The following is a 9,236-nucleotide window of genomic DNA, read 5'->3' on the forward strand; positions in this document are numbered from 1 at the left end:
ACAAAGTGAATCAGCTATACATATACATATATCCCCATATCTCTTCCCTCTTGTGTCTCCCTCCCTCCCGCCCTCCCTATCCCACCCCTCTAGGTGGTCACAAAGCACCTAGCTGACCTCCCTGTGCTATGCGGCTGCTTCCCACTAGCTAGCTATTTTACATTTGGTAGTGTATATAGGTCCATGCCACTCTCTCACTTCATCCCAGCCTACCCTTCCCCCTCCCCGTGTCCTCAAGTCCATTCTCTACGTCTGCGTCTTTATTCCCGTCCTGCCCCTAGGTTCTTCATGACCTTTTTTTTTTTTTTAGATTCCATATGTATGCGTTCGCATACGGTATTTGTTTTCCTCTTTCTGACTTACTTCACTCTGTATGACAGACTCTAGGTCCATCCACCTCACTACAAATAACTCAATTTCGTTTCTTTTTATGGCTGAGTAATATTCCATTGTATATATGTGCCACATCTTCTTTATCCATTCATCTGTCCATGGACACTTAGGTTGCTTCCACGTCCTGGCTACTGTAAATAGAGCTGCAATGAACATTGTAACACAACATTGTTAATCAACTATACTCCAATACAAAATTAAAAGTTAAAAAAAATGAATTTCCAGCTTTAAATTGTCAAAAAACAAAAACAAAACCCGCACGTCTACTGAGGTCTTGGTTCAGCCAGGTGCTGTGTTATGTTCTTCTTCCTGCTTTTTTTTTAATGTTCAAAACTTTTTTAAAAATAAAATTTTTTATTGTGGTGAAGTATAATACATACATAACATAATAAATACATAAATATAAAAAATACATAACATAAAACTTACCATTTAAAACATTTTTTAAAATAAATTTTATTTATTTATTTATTTGTTTTTGGCTGCGTTGGGTCTTCGTTGCTGTGCGCGGGCTTTTCTCTAGTTGCGGCGAGCGGGGGTTACTCTTTGTTGCGGTGCGCGGGCTTCTCATTGCGGTGGCTTCTCTTGTTGCGGACCACAGGCTCTATGCGTGCGGGCTTCAGTAGTTGTGGCGCGCGGGCTTAGTTGCTCCGCGGCATGTGGGATCTTCCCGGACCAGGGCTCGAACCCGTGTCCCCTGCATTGGCAGGCGGATTCTTAATCACTGCGCCACCAGGGAAGTCCCTTAAAACATTTTAAAATGGTATGAAGTACATTCACTTGGTTGTGCAACCATCACCATCATCTGTCTCCAAAACCTTTTCATCTTCCCCAACTGCAACTCTGTCCCCATGAAACACGGGCTTCCCATCCTCCCTCCCCCAGGCCCTGGTAACCTTCATCCTACTTTCTGTCTCTATGAGTTTGACTACTCTAGGTATTTCATATAAGTGCCATCATGTAGTAATTGTGTGATTATTTTTTGTGTGTCTGGCTTATTTCCCTGAGCATAATATCCTCAAGGTTCATGTCAGAATTTCCTTCCTTTTTTTTATACTTTGTTTTGCTGTGTCATGCGGCATGCAGAATCTTATTTTCTGGACCAGGGATCGAACCTGCACCCCCTACAGTGGAAGCGCAGATTCTTAACCACTGGACCACCAGGGAAGTCCCAAGAATGTCCTTCCTTTTTAAGGCTGGATCATACACCACCGTATGGACAGGCCACAATTTGTGTATCCAGGTAACTTCTTTATGTGGGTTAGCTTCTTTCATTCCTCCTTCCCTCCCTCCCTTCCCCTCTCCCTTTCTCCCTATCCCTCCTTCCATTCAACAAATATTTCTTGAGCACCTACTAGGTATCAGGCACGGTTCTAAGTGCTGAGGATACGGCAATAAACAAAATAGATGGAGATCCCTACCCTCCTGATGCTTCCATTGTGGAAGGAAAGGCAACCAAGCAAAAGAAAGTTAAATAAATACAATGTATACTATTGCAAGTTATGAGTGCTAAGAAGAATAAGAAAGCAGGGAAGAGGTGAGTGTCCAGGGAAGGCCTGACCGAGGGGATCTTTGAGCAAAGACCTGCAGATTGTCAGGGATACCGGGGGAAGACTGTTCCAGACAGAGAGAGCAGCATGTGCAAAGGCCCTGAGGTGGAAGGAGGTCTGATGTGTCTGGGGACCAGTGAGGAGGCCAGTGTGGCTGCTGCAGCATGAGCCAGGGAAGACAATAGAAGGAAATGAGGGCAGTGAGGTCATGGAAAGTCCAGACTCCATGGCCTAGGGACTATCTTGGGCCCATTTTACAGTCTGAGAAACGGAGGCTGGGGGAAGGGGGAAGTGGCTTGTCCAAGGTCATCCAGCTGGTAAGCCCAGGAGGAAGCATACAAACTCCTGGACTCTCTGAATCCTCTCTATGGTCTCCCGAGGTGATCTGAGCCTCAGTTCCATCCGAGCACTAATTTGTGTGTCCAACACTGTTTTAACGCAGTTTTCGTAAGTTAACTTACAGAACCCTCCCACGGTCTGGTGAGAAAGGTACACTTATTATTCTCCATGTGCAGAAGGAGAAGTGGAGACGCCCATCCAAGGTTACACAAAGCTGCGTGGTGGCACCGTGATGCAAACCCAGGCAGAGAGCTCTTAACAACCTCAGGGATGCCCGAAAACAAAGGCGTGGGTGGTGCAACTGCCCAGCCGAGTGGTGGGATTAGCCCCAGACAAAAGGAAAGACACCTCTTCCCTTGTTCAGAAAGGAAGAAGGAAAGGGTGGGGGAGTTTGCAGGTGGGGTGTGGGTCGGGTGGCCAGAAGTGGAGGGAGGGCTGGGCCAGGGAGACTAGGAGGCCCAGGCCAACTCATCTCAACGGGCACCTGGTTGGGGAGGTGAGGATGGCGAGCAGGTTCCCAGGGGAGGTTGGTGATCAGGAATTTAAAGAGGCGTCCTCTGGGCAGCTGGACGGTTTTGTTTTGTTTTCCTCCAGCAAAGGACAGTGGGAGGGGGTGTGGTAAAGGGGCGGAATGTAGGGGTACAGGAAGTGCAGAAATAAGGGCCTTGGTGGAGGGAGGGCTGCACAAAGAGGGTCAGGGTGTCTTTGAGGTGGAAGAACAGGTATGGCAGAGCTCTGGAAGCATGGGAGGCTGTAGTCTGGGAGTGGGATGTGGGATTTTGTGGTTTTAGAGGTGGAGCTCTTCTGATGGAGGTAGGAGCCAGGGTGTACCTGTGGGAATGGGTGATGGAGGAGGTGGTCTCCGGCCACCTGGAGGCTGAGGGACTGTGAAGCCGGGGGGTCCTCTCTCCTGGGGGCTCCTGGGGGCTCCTGACTCCCTGTCAGCAAATGCCTGTCTCTATCTCCATTTATAATACAAATCTGGCAGGTTGTCAAGGACTTTCCATACATTATCACATGTAATCCTCACAAGAGCTTTATGAGGTTAGGGTTAGGGTTAGTACCGCGTTAGAGATAAGGAAACCGGGTCTCAGGCAGAAGTCACTTGTGCAAATGGCATTAGCCGGGATTGGAACCTGGGTCATCTGGCTGTTAAATGCCGTGCCGTTCTGTCTCCAAATCTGTCTCCATGCCATCGAGGGTGGGGAGTTCTCTGCTGGATCCTCGTCTCCTGGAACAGCCCCAGCGGCTGAGAGTTCGCGCAAAGAATGTTTCTGGTATGTGCAAATGGACCCTCACCTTGGGAATTTCCTGGTGGTCCAGTGGTGAGGACTCCACCCTTCCACTTCAGGGGGCATGGGTTCGATCCCTGGTCAGGGACCTAAGATCCCGCAGGCTGCTAAAACAAAAAACAAAACAAAACAAAAAAACCAAACCAAAACAAACGGACCCTGACCTTTGTCTTCTGTCTCCCATCAGCTCTTGGTTGGCAATTTCTCTAGTACCTCCTAAGTGTCACGTCTTGCTTAATTCCCCCATTGGCCCTGTGTGGTACACACAATCACACCCATTCTACAGATGCGGAAACTGAGAGAAATGAGGTTGCCCGACAAGCAAGTGGTGGAGCTTAGATTGGAACCCCAGCCCATCTGACTCCATGCTCCTCTACTGCTGATTTCATGTGTCTCTTTGATTACCCAAACTCTCTCTGGGTAACCTCTTAGATGGCTCTGAGCCAGCACCTGAATCTGCTACGTGCCAGGCAGCTTCTGCATACACACCTGGGTGCCCCGATGCCCCGTCAACAGCCAACGAACATCTCTGCCCCACCTCCCTCCATCTCCATCATCAATCACTTATTTCCCTTTGTTGGTGGTGACACCATCCTCTCCCCAGTTGCTTCCGTCAAAAGCTGGGAGTGGTCCTTGATCCCCTCCCTCACTCCCACTTCCTACTTTGGCACTTCCTGTCACCTTAGTGCCAAAATAGACACTGAATCCACCCACTTACTTCCTCTCACTCACCCTTGTCCAAGCTACCCTTATGTCTCACCTGGACAGGTGCAAGAGCATCTAAGCTAGTCTCCCTGCTTCCACATTCAACCCCATTCCCACCTCCCCCCACTCCTACCCCACACTAAGTTCATTCTCCACTTGGCAGCCAATATGTTCTTAAAATATAAAAGAGTATCATGTTAAACCCTGCTTAAAGCCCATCTATGATTTCCCACTGCAATTGTAATAAACCCTAAACACCTCCAAGGCACTCTGTGTCTGGCTTTATGTCCGCCTCTCCAGCCTCACCATTCCGTCATGCACTGTGCCTCAGACCCCCTGGACTTCCTTGACTTTCTTGACATGGTAGGTGCCTTCCCACCTCAGGGCCTGTCTTTGCTGTTCCCTCTGCCTGGGACACGCATCCCATCACTCTGCCCATGATCACCTTCTCTAGAGTAGACATTCTCTTCTAGTTTCTATCTCAGCCCCTTGTTGGTTTCCTTTCTATGCCTCATTTCAATCTATAATTGCTTTATGTGTTTGCTTCCTTTTTTATTGTTGTTGTTGTTTTTTCTCTATGGTATGTATCACCATCGGATGTCCCTCGTGTTTTATTTATCTCCTTTTCTGTGTAGTCTATCTCCCACAATTTGAGTGCCAACTCTGACAGGGCAGGGGGTTTTGCCTGCTTTCTTGGCTTCTGTTCCCTGGCACATAGTAGGTGCTCAGTAAACATTTATGGAATGAAGAAACATTTCTCTCACTCAGACTGAGGCTTCATGAGGGCAGGGACCTTGTCTAAAGTGCTCACTGCTGAATCCCTGGAGCCCACTCTGGTACCTGGCATGTGCAGGGGCTCTATGAAAACAGGCTGAATGAGAGTGAGATTATTGAGAGCCTTCCTCTCCCCAGAATCTCTGCACCCAATGCCTCTACATCTTCAGACCTGACAGGAATCTCTAATTACCCAGCCTTGGGAGAGCACACACAGGGGGAAGATGGGGAAGCCCATCTTTCTGAGATCAGGTTCCAAATCCTTGCAGGAAAGAATGCTTCTGACTCCAGGGGATGGTACCTTAAGGCGTGGGGATTCCTGCCTCATCAGTCCTGGTCCTTTCACAGACATTCGATAAGTATAAAGGACCCCTTGTGTTTAGGTAAGGGCTGCATTCACCAAGGCCCATGGGCTCCCAGACAGAGAGCCCATTGAGGGCAGGGACTGGGGCTGACCCAGCTCTGTTTCCCCAGTGCCCCGTGCAGGGCCTGGCTCCTGGGAGGTGCCAGCAAATGTTGGCTTCCTAAATAAAGGGATGGTCCTTATCGCTGCTGTGCTCAAAAATCTCCTGACCTCCGCCTCAGCCAAAGCCCTGCTCCATGATGACTAGGCTTCTTGCCTGGGCAACATCTGTGCCCCACCCTCCTTGTTTACCACGACTTTCTCCCTCAGAAAGACTCTCCCGTGTTCACCACGGCCTGCCTAAGTGGCAAACATCTTTATTTTTGTTCAGCCTGTTTAGGAGAGGTTTCTCTTGTACTTACAGTTTGGGGGGTTTAGGCAGGAGCTCTTAATACTTACAAGGCACACCCTAGAGTTTAGTAGGATTTCCAGACTTCTTAAATAGCCCTCATCTCTGTTCCCACCATTCCCACCCGCTTATGGTTTTGGCTTCTCCCTGGCCTCCTGGCCTTGAAGTCCCCCTCCCCCATCCCCATCCCACAGTCCTCCTAGACACAGACCCAGAAGGCTCTTTCTGACACCCGGGGCGAGGCCTGTCTGCTCTAAACCTTTCCCGGTGCCCCATCACCCCAGCGGGAAATCTGCCTTGTGCAATGGCATTCTGACCCTCTTGGGGGTGGGGTGGGGAGATGCTGGCCGCCCTCACCAGCTCCTACCCGGGCGTCCTGCACCAGAGGCAGCCATTCCGCCCGGTTCACGGTGTGTCCTTCCCTGCAGGCCTTTCCACCTGCTGTTCTCTGGGCCGCAGGTGCACCCGTCCTCCTCCACCCTTTTCCCCGTGCTCATCCTTACTCATCTTCTGGGGCCTGGTTTAAACACTACCTCCTTCAGAAAGCGTTCTATGACGCCCCACGCCAAGTTAGCCGCCCCACCTCTGGGCTCCCCTGTGCCCTTACGAACCCCCGCCGTGACACGTATCCCTTTGGGTCTTGATTTGCCAGTGTCGGTCCGTGCCGCCTCCCCCATCAGACAGAGAGCCCATTGAGGGCAGAGACTGGGGCTGACCCAGCTCTGTTTCTCCGGTGCCCCGTGCAGGGCCTGGCTCCTGGGAGATGCCAGCAAATGTTGGCTTCCTGAATAAAGAGATGATCCTTTTCACCCCTCTGCTCCGAAATCTCCGTGGCTTCCGCCTCCAAATCACAGCTGCGCCCAGGCAATCGGGCCCCTCTTACCTCTCTCCTCCACTTACCCGCTCCACCACTCCCCTGCCTCCCTTGGCCTTTGCCCACGCTGTTCCCTGGCCAGCATCGCCCTTCCCACAGATCTGCAGAGCCCACTGCCTCACTTGTGTGGGTCTCTGCTCAAATGTCATCTTTTCCTCGAGGTCTGCCCTATCCACCCTACTTAAATGTGTGGCATGCTTCCCATCCTCCGATTAATCAATTTATCACTACCATCTGACACACTACATAGTCTACTTATTTTCCTCCTTTTTTGGCCTCTCCCATGAGGGCAGGTTTTTGTTTTGTTCATTGCTGTCACAAATTGAGTGCTCAATTAATATTTGCAGAATGAATGAATGAATGTACACATGGATCTTGAGGTCATGGAAGGTTTCCAGCATTCATAGGGGACCTTCAGGTTTCTGCCAGACTGTGTCTCTCGCCCTTGGAGGCTGGCTCAGGCCAGGGGGACCGGTGGGGAGGTGGGAGGAGAGAGCAAAGCTCCCCAACCAGGCAGCGGAAAGAAAGACTTTGCTCTTCGGTCAATGGCCACCCGACGCAAGGTGTGGTCACAGTGACCCCCTTGTGGTAGGAGCTGAGAACAGCATTTTCCCCAGCTCCCACTTGAGGCCCTCTTGTCACATTTGCCACAGAACTGTGGTTGAATCTGAATAGAGACGGGTTGTAAGTGTAACATACATACCGGATTTTGAAAACTTAGTACCAAAAAAAGGTAAAATATCCTCAAGGTTTTAATTTATTTATCTTTGGCTGTGTTGGGTCTTCGTTGCCGGGCGCGGGCTTTCTCTGGTCTACTCTTCCTCGTGGTGCGCAGGCTTCTCATTGCTGTGGCTTCTCTTGTTGCGGAGCACCGGTTCTAGGCGCGTGGGCTTCAGTAGTTGTAGTTCGGAGGCTCTAGAACGCAGGCTCAGTAGTTGTGGTACACAGACTTAGTTGCTCCGCGGCATGTGGGATCTTCCCAGACCAGGGATAAAACCGCGTCCCCTGCATTGGCAGGCGGATTCTTAACCACTGAGCCACCAGGAAGTCCCATCCCCAAGGTTTTAAAATATTGATTACATGTTAAAATAGTAATATTTTGGATATAGTGGGTCAAATAAAATACATTATTAAATTTTCCCCTCCCCCCCCTTAAAAAATATGGCTACTCGTAATTTTGAAATTACACATATGGCTCGCATTATATTCCTATTGGATAGTGCTACTCTAAACCACAACAGAAATCTAACCAACCACCCACCTCCTGGTGTGAAGGTGTGAAGGTGTGACGGGAGAAACTCGGTTACAGAAAAGTCCCTTGCCCAAAACCACAGGGTGAATCAGTGGCCGACCTGCAACAAGGGCCCAGGTCCTCTTGCTTCCAGCAGGCGGCATAGCAAAAAGGTTCAAGAGCCCTAGCTCCTTCACTGATTTGCTGCTGTGTGACCTCGGGCAAGTCACTTCACCCCTCTGAGTCAAAAATTTACCCTTTGTAAAATTGGGGATCAAAACGCAAGGAAGGAGTGTTCCGCAGTGCCTGGTGCGCTAGAATCATTCCAATTGACCGTGATCATCTTGCGCCCCCTAGAGCCCGTTCTCTCCACCGCAGCTGCAGGGATTTTTAGAAAACGGAGATGGGCTCCTGCCTCTGCGAGATGCTGCAGGACCAGCCCTGGCTACCACCTGATCTCAACTCTTGCTCTTCTTCTCCCTGCCCACTCTGCCCTGACCACACTTCCTTGCTGTTCCCTGGACTTACCAACTTTATTCCCACCTCTGGGCTTTTGCATCGGCAGTTCCCTCTGCCTGGAAAGCTCTCCCCCGAGATGGCTTTATGATTCACTCCTTTGCTTTATTCAGGTCTCGGCTCAAATGCCACCTCCTCAAAGAGGCCTTGCCCTGACCCCTATGGACACTGGCTCTTGCTATCTCCCTCTCTCTTTATCCTGCTTTATTTTTATTTGTCGCATTAATCACTACCTGACATTATATTTTTATTGACTTATTGTCTGTTTCTCCCAGATTGTGAACTTCATGGGGGCAGGGGCTTTTGTCTTTTGCTCACTGCAGTGTTCCTAGCACTTGGCACATGGGCCACAGATGAGGTTCTCAGTAAACGTTTGTCGAATGAATAACTATCCTAATGCTCAATTAACTCACGGAGGAGGCGGGGCCTCTGGTCCCTGCCCTCCAGCCCAATCTAATTAGGAAAAGCGAGCCCCAAAGAGTGTGGATGGCTGGAGGACAGGACCCAGGGGCTGAGGTTTGGGAGAGTCCTAATGTCCTGGGCTGGGCAGGGTGGGAGGAGAGAATCAGGGATGCTTCCAGGAGGCCCCTGGAGGATGTGAGCCGGAAGGTGGGAAAGGAAGGCACTCCTGACCAGGAACCAGCCCAGCACAGCTTGGAGGTGGGACTGAGGACACCAAGTCTCCCCAGCGGTCAGTCAGGAATTTTCTGAGCCTCACACCTGTCTGGACCGGCAGGGAGGCAACCCTGCAACCCAGAGCCTCCCAGGGGGCCAAACTTTAATGTGAACAACGAAGTTGGACACCATTTA

The sequence above is a fragment of the Eubalaena glacialis genome, chromosome 18 (genome assembly GCF_028564815.1).
Source record: "Eubalaena glacialis isolate mEubGla1 chromosome 18, mEubGla1.1.hap2.+ XY, whole genome shotgun sequence".
Classification (NCBI taxonomy): domain Eukaryota; kingdom Metazoa; phylum Chordata; class Mammalia; order Artiodactyla; family Balaenidae; genus Eubalaena; species Eubalaena glacialis.